We start from the raw sequence: 26140 nt of genomic DNA, 5'->3' as shown, positions 1-26140 counted from the left end.
ATTAGGTGGATAATAGAGTGAGCTAGACACAAGTCTACTTGATAAGTATATGAAAAATTGATTCCTTGTTGATGAGGCTTAGCAACAATGACATTGTATCTTAAACTGCTTCAGAAAGATAAGATAAGAAATAGACAGTATCCAGCACACACACGCACACACACACACACACACACACACACACACACACACACACACACATAATGTTATCCAATATTCTGTGACTATAATCAGTCATGTAACTAATGTAATATGTTAAAGGTTTTCATAAGTAAATTGGAAAATAGATATGTGGATATGAGATAATTACATAAGAGACTATATATACTCATGCCAGATACTGACTTTTATTTATTTATTTATTTATTTATTTATTTATTTATTTATTCTTTCTTTATTCTTTTCTCATACATTCATTCTAACTATAGTTTGCCCTCCCTCCCACACCCCGACCACATGTCCCCTCTTCCACAGATCCACCCTTCCTTCACTTGCCTTCAGAAAAGAGCAGGTCTCCCAAGGATATCAACCAGACACAGCATTAAATATTACAATAAAACAGGAACAATCTAATATTTTAAGGCTGGACAAGACTATGCATTAGGAGGAAGAGTGCCACGAGGAGGCAAAAAGTTATTCTTAGAAGTCCTACAAGAACACCAAGCTACACCAAGAACACCCATAACATATGCAGAAGACCTAGCTACAATCTGTGCAGGCTCTGTGATGGTTGGTTCTATCTTTATGAGTCCCTCTGAGCTGTCTTTATTTGATCTGTGGCCTGCTTTCTCCACTCCTCTAGCTTCTACCATTTTTCCTCTTTTTCTTCCACAGGATTCCTGAGAATATCTTTAATAGGGAACAGGAGGCTTGGAAAACCCCTTAGAGTAGAGAGGAAAGAGACACAGAGGTCTAGGTGAAAGGTGGGTTGTAAAGGGAGATGAACAATGAAGATGATAATAAATTTAGAATGAGAATTTCCCACCTGCTACTAAGATTTGGTTCTAGCCCTTAAGCACTAAGAAGACCATAAAGATGATAAAACAACGGAATGGAGTGGGCCATTCAAGGTTTAAGAAAATTTTGTACTACATGTTTTATTGAAAACTAATCCAAATGATTTGGCACAAGAATTTTAAAAATATTTGAGATCAAAATGAAACACTTGTGTCAAGAAGAATCTTATTGGACAAAGCAAATGAGGAAAAGCCATAACACAGTTGGATATTAATACAGATTTTATAAAATTAGTTTGTGCAGAAATACATTGGAAAGAATAAATGGTTTAGCTTTGCATCATAAGATAGTCTATGAATGTTCTCACAGGTTTTGCAGATGAGAATATGCATAAACTTTATGGAGTGAGAGATCAACTTCAGGATCTTACCACAGGAATCAGTTCTTCATTAGTTCCATAAGCTTCCTCGGTCCAGAAAATTTCCTAAATTTCTTTTGCATTTACCTCATTTTGATGGACTGGAATGAAGGCTGACTGTAAATCCTATATCACCTAATACAATTGCCTAGGGTCCTTTAAGAAACTTACAAATTCACCATGCCTTTTTGAAGTAAGCTGTGGTTGAAATCTGTCAAGTAGGGTTTTCTTTCTCCTTCCTCCAATGTGTCAGAAACATGTTGTGAAATAATAATATTTTAGATAATATTTTCATTTGACTTCTTTGTCCATTTGTGTGGAATATGTGGTGTCTCCTGGCCTCCTTTCTCACCTAAAAGTAATTAAAGAAGGTTTATTTAAACAATTTTAATCATTCCACATCCAATAATGTCAGACCTATTTAGTGTGTCCCACTACCTCCATGAATTAAAATAATAAAAGGCTTCAACTAATGTTATGAAAATGGCAGTAGCCCGGCCCGCAGCAGCTCTCTGCTCCCAGACCCGGTGAGAGAGAGACCCAACCGCCTGGTCAGGTGGGCACTCCTGAGGCTGCAGAGCGGAAGAGACCACCAACACTGCTCACCCCTGCCCACATCCCTGGCCCAAGAGGAAACTGTATAAGGCCTCTGGGCTCCCGTAGGGGAGGGCCCAGGAGCGGCAGGACTTCTGCGCCTGAGACACCGCCGCCGGAACCTGAAAGAAACAGACCGGATAAACAGTTCCCTGCACCCAAATCCCGTGGGAGGGAGAGCTAAACCTTCAGAGAGGCAGACAAGCCTGGGAAACCAGAAGAGACTGCTCCCTGCACACACATCTCGGACGCCAGAGGAAAAAGCCAAAGACCATCTGGAACCCTGGTGCACTGAAGCTCCCGGAAGGGGCGGCACAGATCTCCCTGGTTGCTGCCGCTGCAGAGAGCCCCTGGGCAGCACCCCACGAGCGAACCTGAGCCTCGGGACCACAGGTAAGACCAAATTTTCTGCTGCAAGAAAGCTGCCTGGTGAGCTTGGGACACGGAAGCAGAATTTCTCTAGGAGGCACTGTCTGTGTTGACCGGAAGTCCCACACCCGCGGATCCCGGCCCGCAGCAGCTCTCTGCTCCCAGACCAGGTGAGAGAGAGACCCAACCGCCTGGTCAGGTGGGCACTCCTGAGGCTGCAGAGCGGAAGAGACCACCAACACTGCTCACCCCTGCCCACATCCCTGGCCCAAGAGGAAACTGTATAAGGCCTCTGGGCTCCCGTAGGGGAGGGCCCAGGAGCGGCAGGACTTCTGCGCCTGAGACACCGCCGGAACCTGAAAGAAACAGACCGGATAAACAGTTCTCTGCACCCAAATCCCGTGGGAGGGAGAGCTAAACCTTCAGAGAGGCAGACAAGCCTGGGAAACCAGAAGAGACTGCTCCCTGCACACACATCTCGGACGCCAGAGGAAAAAGCCAAAGACCATCTGGAACCCTGGTGCACTGAAGCTCCCGGAAGGGGCGGCACAGGTCTTCCTGGTTGCTGCCGCTGCAGAGAGCCCCTGGGCAGCACCCCACGAGCGAACCTGAGCCTCGGGACCACAGGTAAGACCAAATTTTCTGCTGCAAGAAAGCTGCCTGGTGAACTCAAGACACAGGCCCACAAGAACAGCTGAAGACCTGTAGAGAGGAAAAACTACACGCCGGAAAGCAGAACACACTGTCCCCATAACTGACTGAAAGAGAGGAAAACAGGTCTACAGCACTCCTGACACACAGGCTTATAGGTCAGTCTAGCCACTGTCAGAAATAGCAGAACAAAGTAACACTAGAGATAATCTGATGGCGAGAGGCAAGCGCAGGAACCCAAGCAACAGAAACCAAGACTGCATGCCATCATCGGAGCCCAATTCTCCCGCCAAAACAAACATGGAATATCCAAACACACCAGAAAAGCAAGATCTAGTTTCAAAATCATATTTGATCATGATGCTGGAGGACTTCAAGAAAGACATGAACACACTTAGGGAAACACAGGAAATCATTAATAAACAAGTAGAGGCCTACAGAGAGGAATGGCAAAAATCCCTGAAAGAATTCCAGGAAAACACAATCAAACAGATGAAGGAATTAAAAATGGAAATAGAAGCAATCAAGAAAGAACACATGGAAACAACCCTGGATATAGAAAACCAAAAGAAGAGACAAGGAGCTGTAGATACAAGCTTCACCAACAGAATACAAGAGATGGAAGAGAGAATCTCAGGAGCGGAAGATTCCATAGAAATCATTGACTCAACTGTCAAAGATAATGTAAAGCGGAAAAAGCTACTGGTCCAAAACATACAGGAAATCCAGGACTCAATGAGAAGATCAAACCTAAGGATAATAGGTATAGAAGAGAGTGAAGACTCCCAGCTCAAAGGACCAGTAAATATCTTCAACAAAATCATAGAAGAAAACTTCCCTAACCTAAAAAAAGAGATACCCATAGGCATACAAGAAGCCTACAGAACTCCAAATAGATTGGACCAGAAAAGAAACACCTCCCGTCACATAATTGTCAAAACACCAAACGCACAAAATAAAGAAAGAATATTAAAAGCAGTAAGGGAAAAAGGTCAAGTAACATATAAAGGGAGACCTATCAGAATCACACCAGACTTCTCGCCAGAAACTATGAAGGCCAGAAGATCCTGGACTGATGTCATACAGACCCTAAGAGAACACAAATGCCAGCCCAGGTTACTGTATCCAGCAAAACTCTCAATTAACATTGATGGAGAAACCAAGATATTCCATGACAAAACCAAATTTACACAATATCTTTCTACAAATCCAGCACTACAAAGGATAATAAATGGTAAAGCCCAACATAAGGAGGCAAGCTATACCCTAGAAGAAGCAAGAAACTAATCGTCTTGGCAACAAAACAAAGAGAATGAAAGCACACAAACATAACCTCACATCCAAATATGAATATAAAGGGAAACAATAATCACTATTCCTTAATATCTCTCAATATCAATGGCCTCAACTCCCCAATAAAAAGACATAGATTAACAAACTGGATACGCAACGAGGACCCTGCATTCTGCTGCCTACAGGAAACACACCTCAGAGACAAAGACAGACACTACCTCAGAGTGAAAGGCTGGAAAACAACTTTCCAAGCAAATGGTCAGAAGAAGCAAGCTGGAGTAGCCATTCTAATATCAAATAAAATCAATTTCCAACTAAAAGTCATCAAAAAAGATAAGGAAGGACACTTCATATTCATCAAAGGAAAAATCCACCAAGATGAACTCTCAATCCTAAATATCTATGCCCCAAATACAAGGGCACCTACATACGTAAAAGAAACCTTACTAAAGCTCAAAACACACATTGCACCTCACACAATAATAGTGGGAGATTTCAACACCCCACTCTCATCAATGGACAGATCATGGAAACAGAAATTAAACAGTGATGTCGACAGACTAAGAGAAGTCATGAGCCAAATGGACTTAACGGATATTTATAGAACATTCTATCCTAAAGCAAAAGGATATACCTTCTTCTCAGCTCCTCATGGTACTTTCTCCAAAATTGACCATATAATTGGTCAAAAAACGGGCCTCAACAGGTACAGAAAGATAGAAATAATCCCATGCGTGCTATCGGACCACCACGGCCTAAAACTGGTCTTCAATAACAATAAGGGAAGAATGCCCACATATACGTGGAAATTGAACAATGCTCTACTCAATGATAACCTGGTCAAGGAAGAAATAAAGAAAGAAATTAAAAACTTCTTAGAATTTAATGAAAATGAAGATACAACATACTCAAACTTATGGGACACAATGAAAGCTGTGCTAAGAGGAAAACTCATAGCGCTGAGTGCCTGCAGAAAGAAACAGGAAAGAGCATATGTCAGCAGCTTGACAGCACACCTAAAATCTCTAGAACAAAAAGAAGCAAATACACCCAGGAGGAGTAGAAGGCAGGAAATAATCAAACTCAGAGCTGAAATCAACCAAGTAGAAACAAAAAGGACCATAGAAAGAATCAACAGGACCAAAAGTTGGTTCTTTGAGAAAATCAACAAGATAGATAAACCCTTAGCCAGACTAACGAGAGGACACAGAGAGTGCGTCCAAATTAACAAAATCAGAAATGAAAAGGGAGACATAACTACAGATTCAGAGGAAATTCAAAAAATCATCAGATCTTACTATAAAAACCTATATTCAACAAAATTTGAAAATCTTCAGGAAATGGACTATTTCCTAGACAGATACCAGGTATCAAAGTTAAATCAGGAACAGATAAACCAGTTAAACAACCCCATAACTCCTAAGGAAATAGAAGCAGTCATTAAAGGTCTCCCAACCAAAAAGAGCCCAGGTCCAGATGGGTTTAGTGCAGAATTCTATCAAACCTTCATAGAAGACCTCATACCAATATTATCCAAACTATTCCACAAAATTGAAACAGATGGAGCCCTACCGAATTCCTTCTACGAATCTACAATTACTCTTATACCTAAACCACACAAAGACACAACAAAGAAAGAGAACTTCAGACCAATTTCCCTTATGAATATCGACGCAAAAATACTCAATAAAATTCTGGCAAACCGAATTCAAGAGCACATCAAAACAATCATCCACCATGATCAAGTAGGCTTCATCCCAGGCATGCAGGGATGGTTTAATATACGGAAAACCATCAACGTGATCCATTATATAAACAAACTGAAAGAACAGAACCACATGATCATTTCATTAGATGCTGAGAAAGCATTTGACAAAATTCAACACCCCTTCATGATAAAAGTCCTGGAAAGAATAGGAATTCAAGGCCCATACCTAAACATAGTAAAAGCCATATACAGCAAACCAGTTGCTAACATTAAACTAAATGGAGAGAAACTTGAAGCAATCCCACTAAAATCAGGGACTAGACAAGGCTGCCCACTCTCTCCCTACTTATTCAATATAGTTCTTGAAGTTCTAGCCAGAGCAATCAGACAACAAAAGGAGATCAAAGGGATACAGATCGGAAAAGAAGAGGTCAAAATATCACTATTTGCAGATGACATGATAGTATATTTAAGTGATCCCAAAAGGTCCACCAGAGAACTACTAAAGCTGATAAACAACTTCAGCAAAGTGGCTGGGTATAAAATTAACTCAAATAAATCAGTTGCCTTCCTCTATACAAAAGAGAAACAAGCCGAGAAAGAAATTAGGGAAACGACACCCTTCATAATAGACCCAAATAATATAAAGTACCTCGGTGTGACTTTAACAAAGCAAGTAAAAGATCTGTACAATAAGAACTTCAAGTCACTGAAGAAAGAAATTGAAGAAGACCTCAGAAGATGGAAAGATCTCCCATGCTTATGGATTGGCAGGATTAATATAGTAAAAATGGCCATTTTACCAAAAGCAATCTACAGATTCAATGCAATCCCCATCAAAATACCAATCCAATTCTTCAAAGAGTTAGACAGAACAATTTGCAAATTCATCTGGAATAACAAAAAACCCAGGATAGCTAAAGCTATCCTCAACAATAAAAGGACTTCAGGGGGAATCACTATCCCTGAACTCAAGCAGTATTACAGAGCAATAGTGATAAAAACTGCATGGTATTGGTACAGAGACAGACAGATAGACCAATGGAATAGAATTGAAGACCCAGAAATGAACCCACACACCTATGGTCACTTGATTTTTGACAAAGGAGCCAAAACCATCCAATGGAAAAAAGATAGCATTTTCAGCAAATGGTGCTGGTTCAACTGGAGGGCAACATGTAGAAGAATGCAGATCGATCCATGCTTATCACCCTGTACAAAGCTTAAGTCGAAGTGGATCAAGGACCTCCACATCAAACCAGACACACTCAAACTAATAGAAGAAAAACTAGGGAAGCATCTGGAACACATGGGCACTGGAAAAAATTTCCTGAACAAAACACCAATGGCTTATGCTCTAAGATCAAGAATTGACAAATGGGATCTCATAAAACTGCAAAGCTTCTGTAAGGCAAAGGACACTGTGGTTAGGACAAAACGGCAACCAACAGATTGGGAAAAGATCTTTACCAACCCTACAACAGATAGAGGCCTTATATCCAAAATATACAAAGAACTCAAGAAGTTAGACCGCAGGGAAACAAATAACCCTATTAAAAAATGGGGTTCAGAGCTAAACAAAGAATTCACAGCTGAGGAATGCCGAATGGCTGAGAAACACCTAAAGAAATGTTCAACATCTTTAGTCATAAGGGAAATGCAAATCAAAACAACCCTGAGATTTCACCTCACACCAGTGCGATTGGCTAAGATCAAAAACTCAGGTGACAGCAGATGCTGGCGAGGATGTGGAGAAAGAGGAACACTCCTCCATTGTTGGTGGGATTGCAGACTGGTAAAACCATTCTGGAAATCAGTCTGGAGGTTCCTCAGAAAATTGGACATTGAACTGCCTGAGGATCCAGCTATACCTCTCTTGGGCATATACCCAAAAGATGCCTCAACATATAAAAGAGACACGTGCTCCACTATGTTCATCGCAGCCTTATTTATAATAGCCAGAAGTTGGAAAGAACCCAGATGCCCTTCAACAGAGGAATGGATACAGAAAATGTGGTACATCTACACAATGGAATACTACTCAGCTATCAAAAACAACGAGTTTATGAAATTCGTAGGCAAATGGTTGGAACTGGAAAATATCATCCTGAGTGAAGTAACCCAATCACAGAAAGACATACATGGTATGCACTCATTGATAAGTGGCTATTAGCCCAAATGCTTGAATTACCCTAGATCCCTAGAACAAACGAAACTCAAGACGGATGATCAAAATGTGAATGCTTCACTCCTTCTTTAAATGAGGAAAAAGAATACCCTTGGCAGGGAAGGGAGAGGCAAAGATTAAAACAGAGACTGAAGGAACACCCATTCAGAGCCTGTCCCACATTTGGCCCATACATATACAGCCACCCAATTGGACTAGATGGATGAAGCAAAGAAGTGCAGACCGACAGGAGCCGGATGTAGATCGCTCCTGAGAGACACAGCCAGAATACAGCAAATACAGAGGCGAATGCCAGCAGCAAACCACTGAACTGAGAATAGGTCCCCTATTGGAGGAATCAGAGAAAGAACTGGAAGAGCTTGAAGGGGCTCGAGACCCCAAAAGTACAACAATGCCAAGCAACCAGAGCTTCCAGGGACTAAGCCACTACCTAAAGACTATACATGGACTGACCCTGGACTCTGACCCCATAGGTAGCAATGAATATCCTAGTAAGAGCACCAGTGGAAGGGGAAGCCCTGGGTCCTGCTAAGACTGAACCCCCAGTGAACTAGTCTATGGGGGGAGGGCGGCAATGGTGGGAGGGTTGGGAGGGGAACACCAATAAGGAAGGGGAGGGGGGAGGGGGATGTTTGCCCGGAAACCGGGAAAGGGAATAACACTCGAAATGTATATAAGAAATACTCAAGTTAATAAAAAAAAAAAAAAAAAAAAAAAAAAAAAAAAAAAAAAAAAAAAAAAAGAAAATGGCAGTAGCCCCACTCCCTCCAAAGGGGGGGGGGGAGCTGGTGACAGAGAGGCTTAGTGAGAACTGTGAGAACATTTAATGGTGACATACCATTTTTAGACCCAATTATGTAAATTCATCCAGCAATATTGTGAGTGAGGGTTGGGTGAACATTTCCCCCACTAACACCCACTCACACACATACACCCTGAGATTTACAGCAATTATGCCAATTGTCCTATTTATGGTACTTGACACATTTAATGTAAGAGAGGGACAATGCATCCTATTACCTCTTATTACAATGCAGCCTGGTGATGAATGCTACAACAGTGATGGTAATTAAAATGTGTTGTGCATACTTAAATGTGAGATTCAGGGTTTGAAGAAGCGCTTATTATCCCACCTCTTTTTTTTTCTTAAAGAAAGACTTGATACCTTCCTCTGCCTGCCTGCAATTACTTAGGTGGTTTAGAAAAACACCCATATTACCTGCAGTTCTATCGTTCTTTATTTCATTTTGCTGTTCGATGTGGACCTCTGTGTGCCCTAAAAAATTCTATCTTTAGCACTTGTGGCTGGCAGTTCTTCATGCAGAGGCCCCTGAACTCTAACATCTACCAAAGTCATTAGACTTAAATTGCCATAGAAACACTAGAGAATAATGTTAAGCTTCTGAATGTCAATTTGCTTTCTTCCCATTTCAATATATTTTTTTTCCTTGATAAATCAGCTGCCCACTTTCTGTTGGGCAGAAAGTGATCTTGGAAACTTTTAAATTATTCACTTAAACTTTGCTTCTCTAAAAAAACCAGAAAAATGTTGAATTGTGATAATACAGTACACAATGATGTGATAGACACAGCAAAACCAGAGTAAAGAGTTAATTAACATAATATATAAAATAGATATGTAGATATCAGAGAAATACATAAGAGACAACCATGAACATGATATTGTAAAGTAAACAATGAATGTGAACCTAATGTAATTTTTGCAATTTAAAGCTGTGCTAGAAATAAAACTTAGTATATTTTTTAAATGAGGAAATGAAAGCTTAATTTTACCAAGGCTACAGTCATAACGTTATTAAATGAATAATTAATTAAAACCAATATGCAAATGTTTGGACCAAGACTGTTGCTACAAATATGTACTTAAATGTTTTAGCTGTTTTTTCCTGTCTTTTGTAAATTACACCAGCCTCCATCCACCCCCTTCACAGTCACTTACCTTTATGCTTGTATTATATGGGTTATTTTATTGCACAAATAATCACTGAAAATAGAAGTGACTTTCTATCAGCCACAACTTCTCTATTGTCATATATGTGTACTCAGAGTGTTTGACCTCTCCCATTTCAGCAGGTATTGAAAAGGAAACCTTAGATAGATAGATGCATGCATGCATACATTACAAAAATACTCATTTTGTGAATAAAGTAAAGCTAGTGTATAACTTAAAAAAAAAGAAAAAGAAACCTTAGATTCTTGTCAGTGTTTCCTTCCCAGTCTGTTTTAAATTTCTAGTTTTCCAGAGGTTCATCTAGTCAAGACACTTAAAAAATAGTTTCTGGTATGTTATGTTTTTAAATTTGGTCCTCTTTCCTCAGCTGTTACAAGTTTTTACAGTATTTACCGAAGAACAAATTCAAGTTGTGTAATCTCTTTTCTGTAATCCATCACTACTGTCCTCTCCAGAACAACTCAATGCCTTGTAAACACTAAACCTACCTGCAGAATGACAAAGTATGACATCCAAGTACCAACTCTTCTCGGGTAATTTTGTTCAATGCTAGAATCCAAGCTACAAATGTAAATTATCGTATGTGGACTGCAAAAACTGATGAATGAATGCATGTATGTAAGACAGAGCTGGAGAGATTCCAGTAGTAGTTCAGAGCAGGTGACGCTCTTTCAGAAGTCCCAAATTTATGGGGTTGGGGATTTAGCTCAGCAGTAGAGTGCTTGCCTAGGAAGCGCAAGGCCCTGGGTTCGGTCCCCAGCTCAGGAAAAAAAAGAATCCAAACCAAAAAAAAAAAAAAAAAAAAAGAAGTCCCAAATTTGGTTCCTAGAACCTATGCTGGATCACCCACAAATCTCTATAACTCCAGATCTCAGTGATAAGGCACTTTATTTTAACCTTCTCTGGCACTTATACACATGTGGCATATATTCACATTGATAAACACAAATACATATACAAAAACATGAAGTAAATCATTTAAAGAAATCTGTGTAAGGCAGAGTCAGATGTGATCCCATGTATTTCCATTATGAAAAATTTAATTTATTCCGAGCATTTTATTAGCTTTGAAATAGGGATGGTAACAACGAGCCACCATCCCTGTGGAAAAGATAAAATTAACTAAGGCATGTATGTGATTGGCAGTCAAAAGAGGCTTTGTTGTTACACTTCTTAAATGCTGTATTACATGGTATTTGTAACAAGGCTGATTAGTAAACTGGGAGATCTCTGAGTGTGTTTCATATGCTTAAAAAGTTTGCATTGAGGATTAAACAACAAATTACAGAAAAGTGTTTCTGGTTTGTTTGAGGTTGGAATTTCTTGATGAGCCTGGGACCTCCCAAATATAACTGTTGAACATATTGAGCAGGCGGGAATCTCAAAGGTATGACAATGGAAACTTTGCTGCATCATTATCCTGTGTGATTGCTAAACCTAGAAAAATAAAGCACATTGCCCATTATGACATCCTAAGGGTGCAGTGTGGAAAGGAAGCAAGTCATTCATTGCAAACTGGTGATGACTGCTAACCCAGGACTTGCTCATTTAGCAGCCTAGAAAGGGTATTCTGTCAGCAAAGTATGTCATCAATGACTTTGGAGAAATCCCCTCGACTTTAATTAGTGGACCTCATGTGGCACCTTTCAGAGGTCAAATGGTGTTAGCTGAGCCTTTGATTGGTGATTTCGTTGTCTCTGTAAAGGCAACCTAAAATATCAGAGCTCAGTTTTGTTAAATACTAACTTATTTACATCCCCCTTGCCAGCATTTCTTTGTTAGGGGCTTTCTAATGATACTGATGGGCCTGATCCATTTATTTAAATGATTGTTGCTGTCTTCCTGTAGCAATACCACAGCCCAGGAATAAACTCGTACATGAATGCATATAAAACTGAACTCAGACATGGATACTTATGTTGAGAGCATGAGTCTCCACTTAATGAGCATGCTGAATCATTTTTATTTTAAAAACAATTTTATTAATTGTATGTGCGTATACATAAGGGGCTGCATGTACCATAGTATGCAAGTGGAAGTCAAAGGACAACTCTGGGAACCAGTCTTTCCTTTCACTCTTGGTTCTAAAGAACACACTTCAACTTACTTTGCTTTTCCTTCCTGTATACAGAAATCATCTTGATTCACTTTTTAGTTTCCTCATCTTATTACACTTATCTATATATTTAGTGTGGGTGACCCACATGAAGAAGTCAGAGGAGACTTAAGGGTGTGGCTTCTTTCCTTTGAACTTATGGGTTCCTAGTATTTAGATCAGGTCCTTGGAGTGGCAACAAGCATCTTTACCCTGAGACAGCACACTGGCATCCTAAACAGTGTCAATCAGTTCCTCATCAAATGTATATTCACTATGTCCATATACATGTGCGTGCAAGTTCAAACCATGAAGTTGACTGCGTTGGATGCATATTCTCATTTAGCATAGTTTAAACATTTTATTTATGTCTATCAACACACACACACACACACACACACACACACACACACACACAGGCACTTGCACAGTGGCACACACCTGAAACCATCAGAACATTTGAAGGAAATATTTGATACCTACTGGCATAAAGAACCTGAGATGTACGACATCCATACTTATAAACTGTCATAAATAACTTCAATGACTTATGCATAAACGCATTCTAATTAACAGGTGCTACATAATTAATTTAAAATCTATACATATGCACATAGATACATGCATGCATAGTGAAAGGAAATACTAACTTTATAACTAGAGATGTCTTTCCAGTGGTGTGAATCTTTCCAAATGAAGATCCTTCTATTTCTCCTGATTGGCACATTGATAAATCTGTAAAATCCAATTTGAAAGTGTACTGTATTTTTAAATTATATTTTATCATTGTACTTCAAGCATATCATCTTACAAAGAACAAACAATATGCGTTTGAGAGTGCCAGAGATATAGATGGGCAAACACATGAAGAAATACAAAGAGAATGCAAAGGCAAAATTCTGAATTTTCATAACTACTGTGGGAAAAGAAAGGTGGGGAGAGATGGGGTGTGCTAGAAGGAAAATATAATGTTATGACTCCAGAGCCTTACAGGACAAGATGCTGACTATTTTCCTCCAAAGGTAGTCAATAAATAAACCTATTTCAGTAGTGGAACCCATAGCAGCTAGGCAGTCCATACTTATGATATCATCTTTTAAAAATGTAATCATCCCCATTCTTCTTAATAATATTTCTTTAAAGAGAGTAAATACTTAGACAATCCCAGTAACAGAAAGAACTTCCTATTTCTATGTAACATGCTGCCCCTCATCCCAGTGCTTTTAAACAGCTTTGCTTTGTTAATTCTCTGAGTGGAGTGTTTGCCTGAGATGGCTTGCCCTGACATTACATATTTAGCTGTACTTGGTCCGACTGGAAGGTCCCAGGTGTCTATACTTACTTATCTGACAGTGTGAACTCTCAGCCGCCTCTCTGTATCTTTTCTCTGATTTCTAAAAGGCCACTGTAGATTCCACACATGATCCTTCACTACAATTGCTTGCTTGTGGCTTTATATTTTTCAAAAAAAATGTCATAATGCCAGACCATATCCAAAGGGCAAAAAAGGAAAATGACTGCACATCTAAATATGCATGGGACATCATGCTTATATTTGGACCCTGAAATCTTGGACCTTATGAACATCTATGTGGGAGTTTCCATTCACATTTAATGTGTTTGTGCTTTCTAAGGTTTCCTGATAAAGAATAAAGATTGCCTTTACCTCTAAAATTGGATGGAAGTTTGACTGATTCACTGTGCCTTTCTAGAAATATAATATCCAAGGGATGCCTGTGTTTGTGTGTGTGTGTGTGTGTGTGTGTGTGTGTGTGTGTGTGTGTGTGTGTGTGTATGTGGGTGTGTGTGTGTATTTGTCACTGGGACAGGTGTCCATTAGAAGTTGGACTAAAGCCAAGGAAACAATTATTTTAACTCTCAAGGAAACCTTTAATAATAATTAACTCTGTACTCTATAGAGGCCACAGTTAGTGTGAACAAAAAGTTCATGACATTAAAAAATGTCTACTGCTCATGGGCAGCACCCCGCGAGCAAACTTGAGCCTTGGGACCACAGGTAAGACCAACTTTTCTGCTGCAAGTGACCTGCCTGGTGAACTCAAGACACAGGCCCACAGGAACAGCTGAGACCTGTAGAGAGGAAAAACTACACGCCCGAAAGCAGAACACTCTGTCCCCATAACAGGCTGAAAGAAAACAGGAAAAGAGGTCTACAACACTCCTGACACACAGACTTATAGGACAGCCTAGCCACTGTCAGAAATAGCAGAACAAAGCCACACTAGAGATAATCTGATGGCGAGAGGCAAGCGCAGGAACCCAAGCAAGAGAAACCAAGACTACATGGCACCATCGGAGCCCAATTCTCCCATCAAAACAAACATGGAATATCCAAACACACCAGAAAAGCAAGATCTAGTTTCAAAATCATATTTGATCATGATGCTGGAGGACTTCAAGAAAGACGTGAAGAACTCCCTTAGAGAACAAGTACAAGCCTACAGAGAGGAATCGCAAAAATCCCTGAAAGAATTCCAGGAAATAATAAATAAACAAGTAGAAGTCCATAGAGAGGAGTCACAAAAATCCCTGAAAGAATTCCAGGAAAACACAATCAAACAGCTGAAGGAATTAAAAATGGAAATAGAAGCAATCAAGAAAGAACACATGGAAACAACCCTGGATATAGAAAACCAAAAGAAGAGACAAGGAGCTGTAGATACGAGCTTCACCAACAGAATATAAGAGAAGGAAGAGAGAACCTCAGGAGCAGAAGATTCCATAGAAATCATTGACTCAACTGTCAAAGATAATGTAAAGCAGAAAAAGCTACTGGTCCAAAACATACAGGAAATCCAGGATTCAATGAGAAGATCAAACCTAAGGATAATAGGTATAGAAGAGAGTGAAGACTCCCAGCTCAAAGGACCAGTAAATACCTTCAACAAAATCATAGAAGAAAACTTCCCTAACCTAAATAAAGAGATACCCATAGGCATACAAGAAGCCTACACAACTCCAAATAGATTGGACCAGAAAAGAAACACCTCCCGTCACATAATAGTCAAAACACCAAACGCACAAAATAAAGAAAAAATACTAAAAGCAGTAAGGGAAAAAGGTCAAGTAACATATAAAGGCAGACCTATCAGAATCACACCAGACTTTTCTCCAGAAACTATGAAGGCCAGAAGATCCTATGGACTGATGTCATACAGACCCTAAGAGAACACAAATGCCAGCCCAGGTTACTGTATCCTGCAAAACTCTCAATTAACATAGATGGAGAAACCAAGATATTCCATGACAAAACAAAATTTACACAATATCTTTCTACAAATCCAGCACTACAAAGGATAATAAATGGTAAAGCTCAACATAAGGAGGCAAGCTATACCCTAGAAGAAGCAAGAAACTAATCGTCTTGGCAACAAAACAATGAGAATGAAAGCACACAAACATAACCTCATATCCTAATATGAATATAACAGGAAGCAATAATCACTATTCCTTAATATCTCTCAACATCAATGGCCTCAACTCCCCAATAAAAAGAAATAGATTAACAAACTGGATACACAATGAGGACCCTGCATTCTGCTGCCTACAGGAAACACACCTCAGAGACAAAAACAAACACTACCTCAGAGTGAAAGGCTGGAAAACAACTTTCCAAGCAAATGGTCAGAAGAAGCAAGCTGGAGTAGCCATTCTAATATCAAATAAAATCAATTTTCAACTAAAAGTCATCAAAAAAGATAAGGAAGGACACTTCATATTCATCAAAGGAAAAATCCACCAAGATGAACTCTCAATCCTAAATATCTATGCCCCAAATACAAGGGCACTTACATACGTAAAAGAAACCTTACTAAAGCCCAAACACACATTGCACCTCACACAATAATAGTAGGAGATTTCAACACCCCACTCTCATCAATGGACAGATCATGGAAACAGAAATTAAACAGTGATGTCGACAGACTAAGAGAAGTCATGAGCCAAATGGACTTAAGAGATATTTATAGAACATTCTATCCTAAAGCAAAAGCATATACCTTCTTCTCAGCTCCTCATGGTACTTTCTCCAAAATTGACCATATTATTGGTCAAAAAACGGGCCTCAACAGGTACAGAAAGATAGAAATAAGCCCATGGGTGCTATGGGACCACCACGGCCTAAAACTGGTCTTCAATAACAATAAGGGAAGAATGCCCACATATACATGGAAATTGAACAATGCTCTACTCAATGATAACCTGGTCAAGGAGGAAATAAAGAAAGAAATTAAAAACTTTTTAGATTTTAATGAAAATGAAGGTACAACATACCCAAACTTATGGGACACAATGAAAGCTGTGCTAAGAGGAAAATTCATAGCGCTGAATGCCTGCAGAAAGAAACAGGAAAGAGCATATGTCAGCAGCTTGACAGCACACCTAAAAGCTCTAGAACAAAAAGAAGCAAATACACCCAGGAGGAGTAGAAGGCAGGAAATAATCAAACTCAGAGCTGAAATCAACCAAGTAGAAACAAAAAGGACCATAAAAAGAATCAACAGAACCAAATGTTGGTTCTTTGAGAAAATCAACAAGATAGATAAACCCTTAGCCAGACAAATGAGAGGACACAGAGAGTGTGTCCAAATTAACAAAATCAGAAATGAAAAGGGAGACATAACTACAGATTCAGAGGAAATTCAAAAAATCATCAGATCTTACTATAAAAGCCTATATTCAACAAAACTTGAAAATCTGCAGGAAATGGACAATTTCCTAGACAGATACCAGGTACCGAAGTTAAATCAGGAACAGATAAACCAGTTAAACAACCCCATAACTCTTAAGGAAATAGAAGCAGTCATTAAAAGTCTCCCAACCAAAAAGAGCCCAGGTCCAGACGGGTTTAGTGCAGAATTCTATCAGACCTTCATAAAAGACCTCATACCAATATTATCCAAAATATTCCTCAAAATTGAAACAGATGGATCACTACCGAATACCTTCTACGAAGCCACAATTACTCTTATACCTAAACCACACAAAGACCCAACAAAGAAAGAGAACTTCAAACCAATTTCCCTTATGAATATCGACACAAAAATTCTCAATAAAATTCTGGCAAACCGAATCCAAGAATACATCAAAGCAATCATCCACCACAATCAAGTAGGCTTCATCCCAGGCGTGCAGGGATGTCTTAACATACGGAAAACCATCAACGTGATCCATTATATAAAGAAACTGAAAGAACAAAACTACATGATCATTTCATTAGATGCTTAGAAAGCATTTGACAAAATTCAACACTCCTTCATGATAAAAGTCCTGGAAAGAATAGGACTTCAAGGCCCATACCTAAACATAGTAAAAGCCATATACAGCAAACCAGTTGCTAACATTAAACTAAATGGAGAGAAACTTGAAGCAATCCCACTAAAATCAGGGACTAGACAAGGCTGCCCACTCTCTCCCTACTTATTCAATATAGTTCTTGAAGTTCTAGCCAGAGCAATCAGACAACAAAAGGAGGTCAAGGGGATACAGATCGGAAAAGAAGAAGTCAAAATATCACTCTTTGCAGATGATATGATAGTATATGTAAGTGATCCCAAAAGTTCCACCAGAGAACTACTAAAGCTGATAAACAACTTCACCAAAGTGGCTGGGTATAAAATTAACTCAAATAAATCAGTAGCCTTCCTCTACACAAAAGAGTAACTAGCCGAGAAAGAAATTAGGGAAACGACACCCTTCATAATAGACCCAAAAAATATAAAGTACCTCGGTGTGACTTTAACCAAGCAAGTAAAAGATTTGTAGAATAAGAACTTCAAGACACTGAAGAAAGAAATTAAAGAAGACCTCAGAAGATGGAAAGATCTCCCATGCTCATGGATTTGAAGGATTAGTATAGTAAAAATGGCCATTTTACCAAAAGCGATCTTCAGATTCAATGCAATCCCCATCAAAATACCAATCCAATTCTTCAAAAAATTAGACAGAACAATTTGCAAATTCATCTGGAATAACAAAAAACCCAGGATAGCTAAAACTATCCTCAACAACAAAAGGACTTCAGCGGGAATCACTATCCCTGAACTCAAGCAGTATTACAGAGCAATAGTGATAAAAACTGCATGGTATTGGTACAGAGACAGACAGATAGACCAATGGAACAGAATTGAAGACCCAGAAATGAACCCACACACCTATAGTCACTTGATTTTTGACAAAGGAGCCAATACCATCCAATGGAAAAAAGATAGCATTTTCAGCAAATGGTGCTGGTTCAACTGGAGGTCAACATGTAGAAGAATGCAGATCGATCCATGATTATCACCCTGTAGAAAGCTTAAGTCCAAGTGGATCAAGGACCTCCACATCAAACCAGACACACTCAAACTAATAGAAGAAAAACTAGGGAAGAATCTGGAACACATGGACACTGGAAAAAATTTACTGAAATAAACACCAATGGCTTATGCTCTAAGATCAAGAATCTACAAATGGGATCTCATAAAACTGCAAAGCTTCTGTAAGGCAAAGGACACTGTGGTTAGGACAAAACAGCAACCAACAGTCTGGGAAAAGATCTTTACCAATCCTACAACAGATAGAGGCCTTATATCCAAAATAAAGAAAGAACTCAAGAAGTTAGACCGCAGGGAAACAAATAACCCTATTAAAAAATGGGGTTCAGAGCTAAACAAAGAATTCACAGCTGAGGAATGCAGAATGGGTGAGAAATACCTAAAGAAATGTTCAACATCTTTAGTCATAAGGGAAATGCAAATCAAAACAACCCTGAGATTTCACCTCACACCAGTGAGAATGGCTAAGATCAAAAACTCAGGTTACAGCAAATGCTGGCGAGGATGCGGAGAAAGAGGAACACTCCTACATTTTTGGTGGGGTTGCAGACTGGTACAACCATTCTGGAAATCAGTCTGGAGGTTCCTCAGAAAATTGGACATTGAAATGCCTGAGGATCCAGCTATACCTCTCTTGGGCATATACCCAAAAGATGCCCCAACATATAAAAAAGACACGTGCTCCACTATGTTCATAGCAGCCTTATTTATAATAGCCAGAAGCTGGAAAGAACCCAGATGCCCTTCAACAGAGGAATGGATACAGAAAATGTGGTGCATCTACACAATGGAATATTACTCAGCTATCAAAAACAATGACTTTACGAAATTCGTAGGCAAATGGTTGGAACTGGAAAATATCATCCTGAGTGAGCTAACCCAGTCACAGAAAGACATACATGGTATGCACTCATTGATAAGTGGCTATTAGCCCAAATGCTTGATTTACCCTACACGCCTAGAACAAATGAAACTCAAGACGGATGATCAAAATGTGAATGCTTCACTCCTTCTTTAAAATGGGAACAAGAATACCCTTGGCAGGGAATAGAGAGGCAAAGATTAAAACAGAGTCAGAAGGAACACCCATTCAGAGCCTGCCCCACATGTGGCCCATACATATACAGCCACCCAATTAGACAAGATGGATGAAGCAAAGAAGTGCAGACCGACAGGAGCCGGATATAGATCGCTCCTGAGAGAAACAGCCAAAATACAGCAAATACAGAGGCGAATGCCAGCAGCAAACCACTGAACTGAGAATAGGACCCCCGTTGAAGGAATCAGATAAATAACTGGAAGAGCTTGAAGGGGCTCGAGACCCCATTTGTACAGCAATGCCAAGCAACTAGAGCTTTCAGGGACTAAGCCACTACCTAAAGACTATACATGGACTGACCCTGGACTCTGACCTCATAGGTAGCAATGAGTATCCTAGTAAGAGCACCAGTGGAAGGGGAAGCCCTGGTCCTGCTAAGACTGAACCCGCAGTGAACTAGTCTGTTGGGGGGAGGGCGGCAATGGGGGGAGGGTGGAGAGGGGAACACCCATAAGGAAGGGGAGTGGGGAGGGTGATGTTTGCCCGGAAACCGGGAAAGGGAATAACACTCGAAATGTATATAAGAAATACTCAAGTTAATAAAAAAACTGTCTACTATGTGAGATAGTGTACAATTATGTACATGGAAACTCTTATATGTTTTACTACACATTAAAATACCTGTGAAAACATAAATGTCCTCAATTACTTGATACACTCTCGTGTATTTATGTTTTACCAATGTGCAATTAAAGCATCCATTTGCTATTTTATATCCCTATTTTATCATTTATTATAATAAATTTCCCTTCATATATATATATATATATATATATATATATATCTTTCAAATTCATCATGTGAAATATGTACACTTTATAAAGATGTCTAAACTCTACTGATTTAAATTGATGTTGCTACTGATATGGATATCTCTAAATCATTACCAGTTCAGGGACCCTCATCAAAATAAAACTGTCATTGTCCCTGCTCTTATGATCATTGAAGGGATTAACTGAGCAACCAACATTAGCCACACACTTTATAATCATTATCTCAAGGGATAACACCACTCTAGAAGATAGTTGTATCTAACATGTTCTTAATGAAAATAAAATATAAATCACAAAGGAGGTTTCTTAAAGTTCCATCACTATTAAATAAGGAAGAAAAAATTCAGTATCACTGTCTATACTGTGGTTATAGGTACCAATTCATCCTGAGTATCCATTGACAGTTAATCCGTACAAAGGAGACAAAATAATATCTTTTATGGTACAACCACTATGTTAGTTGCCAGAACTTCACTAAATAATTTCTCACACATGCTCATCTAAGCAACCATAAATAGGTTCATTATTTCATATACACACAGGAGAAAAGATAGAGGTGTAGGAGACAGACAAAGTGACCTACAGACAGACAGGGACAGAAAGAAAGATTAAAAAGAAGAGGGAACAACAGAGGGAAAGAGACAATAGGAAGAAAGTAGGATAATTTACATTTATTGGGAAGAAAAACGGCTCACTTAGAGGGACCAGGGGAGAAGATGTAATAACGTGCATAGGATCAAAGTATATCATGTAAATAGTTGGATATATCAAAAATAACATGTAACTAGACATATAAAGATAGGATTCACATCAAAATTATTTTTGAATTTCATACCTGCTATTATAGATGGTATATATCCCATAATGTTTATTTTATCAATGAATTTAAGTAGCATCATTTTACATATCTTATATACCATGTTCAGATCTGCAATAATCACTTCAGATTTTACTCATGATGTCTTATAATAATAACATATTGGCCCATGATAACTAACCAAGTTGTATATGACAATTATTAATTTGTACTGCACTTGATTTTCTCCTACTTCTGGAATGGTGTGTTCTTTATTCTTTTTTTTTTTTTTTTGATTTTTTTTTTTATTAACTTGAGTATTTCTTATATACATTTCGAGTGTTATTCCCTTTCCCGGTTTCCGGGCAAACACCCCCCTCCCCCCTCCCCTTCCTTATGGGTGTTCCCCTCCCAACCCTCCCCCCATTGCCGCCCTCCCCCCATAGACTAGTTCACTGGGGGTTCAGTCTTAGCAGGACCCAGGGCTTCCCCTTCCACTGGTGCTCTTACTAGGATATTCATTGCTACCTATGGGGTCAGAGTCCAGGGTCAGTCCATGTATAGTCTTTAGGTAGTGGCTTAGTCCCTGGAAGCTCTGGTTGCTTGGCATTGTTGTACTTTTGGGGTCTCGAGCCCCTTCAAGCTCTTCCAGTTCTTTCTCTGATTCCTTCAATAGGGGACCTATTCTCAGTTCAGTGGTTTGCTGCTGGCATTCGCCTCTATATTTGCTGTATTCTGGCTGTGTCTCTCAGGAGCGATCTACATCCGGCTCCTGTCGGTCTGCACTTCTTTGCTTCATCCATCTTGTCTAATTGGGTGGCTGTATATGTATGGGCCACATGTGGGGCAGGCTCTGAATGGGTGTTCCTTCAGTCTCTGTTTTAATCTTTGCCTCTCCCTTCCCTGCCAAGAGTATTCTTTTTCCTCATTTAAAGAAGGAGTGAAGCATTCACATTTTGATCATCCGTCTTGAGTTTCGTTTGTTCTAGGGATCTAGGGTAATTCAAGCATTTGGGCTAATAGCCACTTATCAATGAGTGCATACCATGTATGTCTTTCTGTGATTGGGTTAGCTCACTCAGGATGATATTTTCCAGTTCCAACCATTTGCCTACGAATTTCATAAACTCGTTGTTTTTGATAGCTGAGTAATATTCCATTGTGTAGATGTACCACATTTTCTGTATCCATTCCTCTGTTGAAGGGCATCTGGGTTCTTTCCATTTTCTGGCTATTATAAATAAGGCTGCGATGAACATAGTGGAGCACGTGTCTCTTTTATATGTTGAGGCATCTTTTGGGTATATGCCCAAGAGTGTTCTTTATTCTTGTACTGTTAGACAAAGAATACAATACTGTAGATTCCAGGACTAGAAAACAGGATAAATAAAAGTCCAAGACACGTGTTGCATCAAGATATTTCTGGTAAACTCACTTATCCATATTAGAACATAACAATTATTGAAGGTAGATTTTATAATAGTCTTAACTTGGCTTCTTAGGTTGCTTACATGTTGAGCAAGAAAACATGCCTAAAACAATATTACTAAGCACTTAGTATATGTTAAGTGTACTATGGTTCAACTGCAGTGGGAGTAGGTGGGAAATGCAATGATCACATGAGGCGACACTACACAGTTTACGGTACCAGTAGTGTAGGTCTGGATGACAAAGCTCTGTGGTGCATTCAGACTAACTCCAATCTTACTCATACAGACAACTATAGAGCAGATTTTATAGCAGTATTACATTTACCTTTATAATTATCAACTTCAGTCTCTTTCCTTTCTCTGTACCATTTAGTAACAAAAAGCATGACAGCATTTAATAATTGTTGCGGCACTTAACAGTGTAGTACATAACAGAGAGTAGACTAAGGAACATTCATTCAGTAATGGACTTAAAAGATATGGGGATAAAAATTACTTTTACTATAGAGAAAGGTTTCTCAATTTCTTCTAAATAATATTTTTTTTACAAAACACACAGTCCTAGGTCTAAGAATGTTTACAAATTTCAATATAACACAAAAAGTAGGTCAAGTCAAAGGGCAATAGACCAGAATAAAAGGATCTGGACTCTAGAAATACAGAATTATACAACTCTATTGAGAAGCTCATTGATATTTGTTTTATTTAATTAGAGAACACAGGCAGAAATTAGAGTCCTACAGTACTGAGGATTCCTTTAGCACAATAGTGATAAATGCCTTATAAGAAAATATTTAGCCACGTGTCATATAATGTTTTGAGAAGCCTGTCATGAGAGATGGTACAGAGCTGTATATTGCTTTTATTAAGTTTAGGTATGTGCATTTGAATTCCTGATCTCTCTAGTACTTTTAACATGAATGAGTATTATATTTTGTCAAATGCTTTTCTGGCATCTAATGAGATGATCATGGGATTTTTTTCAGTTTGTATATAGGTAGATTATTTTAATGAATTTTTGTCCCTGGGATGAAGCCTTCTTGATTGTGGAGAACAATGGTTTTGATGTGGTTTTTTATTCCGTTTGCGAGAATTTTATTGAGCATTTCTCTTTGATATTCATAAGCAAAATTGGCCTGAAGTTCTTTTTCTTTGTTGGGTCTTTGTGTAGTTTAGGTATCAGAGTAATTGTGGCTTCATAGAATGAATTAGATAGTGTTCCTTCTGTTTCTATTGTATGGAATAGTTTGAGGAGTGTTGGTATTAGCTCTTCTTTGAAGGTCGGGTAGAAAAAAAAAGATGGTTCAAAGCAAAGCATGCCTTGAATAGGCATTAAATAGGCAAAGACAGGGTTTGGTCCTTGTCCATGGGCTGCGTCTCAAGTTGGGCTGGTTATTGATTTCCCATTCCCTCAGTCTCTGCTAAATCCCCAGTTCATGCCGTTCTTGTGGATGGGATAAATTCTTGTGTTCTTATTGTACTGCAGGGCTTCTTGCCTGGCTGCAGAAGGTGGCCTCTGAAGAGAACGGGAGGGAAATGGGGGTAAAGATTATGACAGGGGTTGCCTGAGAGGGAGCATTGAGAGGAACACAAAGTGAATAAGCAAAAAAATAAATGAATGAATAAACAAACAAACAAATACCAAAGAGCCAAAGACAGGAGGGTCTCCAAATTTTCAATCAGTCGGTGTTATACACTATGCCCTGTCTGACAATAAATAAAATAAAATAAAATAAAATAAAATAAAAAGATTCTCTAGAATTAGTAAGAAGTAGATCATCAACAGCAGCATAAACAGGTGAATTTGAATTATGAATGAAGGAGATCGATTCACTTGTGAAGAAGTACATTTAAAAGAAATGGCAAGAGAGAGGATTTGTAATTAATGGCATGGTAACAAGTGTGTCTGACTTAAAATTTCCATCTGAAGATTTTCTGAATTGGGCTTGAGCATACGAATTGAGAGAACTATTTCTGGCTTAAGTTGGTGAACATGTTTACCTAACTTCTTGTCTGAGTGTTTCTATGTGTGACCTGAGAATATGTAAAACACATGAATCAGATGTTAGATTTTTAAGAGCATAGATGTTTATGGATATATGGTATACATGAATTCCATAAAGCCATGCTAAATATATGAATGTATTGCCATGTATGGCCAGGATTTGACTATTTTCATCTCAGTTTTAATTCAAACCAAAAAATAGGAAATTAAAATAGGAAACAAACTTCTATATTTCCCACTTCTACCAAAGCATTTCTTCTATTTTACCTTATTCTTGTTTTAATTTCTTTTCATAGGAACCAAAATTAAACAGATTTTTGTAGTTGGTGAGATATTTCCTGCTGTTTATAAGCCCTCAAAACATTTGCGAAATAGGAGAAGTCTCCTGCTTTTTAGATAGTCTGAAAATAATGCTTACTAGCCTTCGGGGATATTTGTCCACTAAAAATCTTCTGATCTATATCCTCCTATATTACTGATTAGGATAAAACTTTAATTAAAGATAAATAAATGTGTTTCCATTGTGACTTGGGAAATAAAGCATTAATAGCACAGTGACTGGGACTCAGAATGTTAAATAGCAGAAAATGAGAGACTCAGCCCATTTTGCATCCATTGGTCCTGCTCAGCAGAATGCAAATCAGGAAGGTACTTAATCTCAGGCATTGCTTTTAATTTTACTTTCGATGTGTATGCCTTTATAGTTCCAGATGCATTTGCAAAATTAAAAGTATAATTTATCTCCAAAAGCAGTAATCTGTCAGTGTGGTGACTTTGTTTTCATGAATTGCTGGCACTAAACAATATTCATTCATTCCTGGGTCTGCTCTCAGGAAGAGTAGTGGAACAATCCTGTTTAAAGGATGGGTGACAACGATGTAAGTCAGTTCTTATGCCTCCTTCAAACATATACAGGTCATTGAAAAAGTCATGTCTGTTCTTTCACCCTTCACTGCCCACCACCAGCGGTTTGAATATGTATAAACTGCTAGGAATGTTTGAGAGCCCTGTCATTGGAAGACCCTGAGCCAGGCTGTTTTCTCCAACTATGTAAAAGATGTCTTCTCCTAAGCTCTAAGCGCAAAATGTAAAGGCAAAGTTATGGTTTGTTTTGGGGTGGAGTACTTAGAGTGGGGTACACATGAAGTCTTTAGGGCACAGGAGCAACATAATGCCCTCATTTTACAGAGAAGATATACAGACAAGACAAATGCTGAGGAAACAGAATGTACACCAGTTGGGAGCTTCCTCTAGATGAGGTAATAGTTCCCTTTCACTGGGCCTCTTCATAATCTCCCTTTGTATCATCTAGATCTTTCCAAAATAAGATGATGTAATAATGATTACATTCCACTCATAGACATGGTATAAGTTGTACTCATAGTTGTGTACATATGTGCTAACTTGTATTATTATTACTTTAGACATAAAGATTCCTACAAGGGAAAAGAGCATAG

Source organism: Rattus norvegicus, chromosome 5 (assembly GCF_036323735.1).
Source record: "Rattus norvegicus strain BN/NHsdMcwi chromosome 5, GRCr8, whole genome shotgun sequence".
Taxonomy (NCBI): domain Eukaryota; kingdom Metazoa; phylum Chordata; class Mammalia; order Rodentia; family Muridae; genus Rattus; species Rattus norvegicus.
The sequence above is the reverse complement of the archived record's forward strand: the minus strand, read 5'-3'. Positions refer to the sequence as shown.